The following is a 712-nucleotide window of genomic DNA, read 5'->3' as shown; positions in this document are numbered from 1 at the left end:
CTTTCAACATCAGCCACTAACCTGGATGTTAAAATGGACTCTTATCTGACCTTTGAGGCTCACATAAAACATCTCTGCAAGATCTCCTTCTTCCACCTCAGAAACATTGCCAAACTCCTTCCCACACTCACTACAGCAGACGCGGAAAAGCTTATCCACGCTTTTGTCTCCTCCAGGCTGGACTACTGCAATGCACTCCTCACTGGGATCCCAACAAAAAAAAGCCTCAGAAGCTGCAGTACATCCAAAACAGCACTGCTAGGATCCTGTTGAGGGTGCGCAAACATGACCACATCCCCCCCATCCTCAAATCCCTCCACTGGCTTCCTGTCTCACTCAGGATTGAGTACAAGGTCTCCCTCCTTACCTTATCAGTGCATCCATGGTGAAGCCCCCACCTACCTCAAGGATCTCCTCACCCCACAGACCTCAACTCGGACCCTCCGATCTGCCTCAGCGTATCTCCTGAAATCTCCCAGGACAAAGCTCCGTACAATGGGAGATCGGGCTTTCTGCTCAGCTGCTCCCGGACTGTGGAGTGCTCTCCCTGACCACCTGAGAACACCACAGACTGTGGAAGCTTTTAAACATGGCCTTAAAACCCACCTTTTTAGGAAAGCTTTTGATGGAACCCTTCCCCTTTTCCTTTTTTGTTTTTGTTCATTTTATATTTTATTTTCATGCTCTCCATGTGTTTTTATTTTTAGCACTT

Source organism: Etheostoma spectabile, chromosome 16, assembly GCF_008692095.1.
Source record: "Etheostoma spectabile isolate EspeVRDwgs_2016 chromosome 16, UIUC_Espe_1.0, whole genome shotgun sequence".
Taxonomy (NCBI): domain Eukaryota; kingdom Metazoa; phylum Chordata; class Actinopteri; order Perciformes; family Percidae; genus Etheostoma; species Etheostoma spectabile.
Note: the sequence above shows the minus strand (reverse complement) of the source record.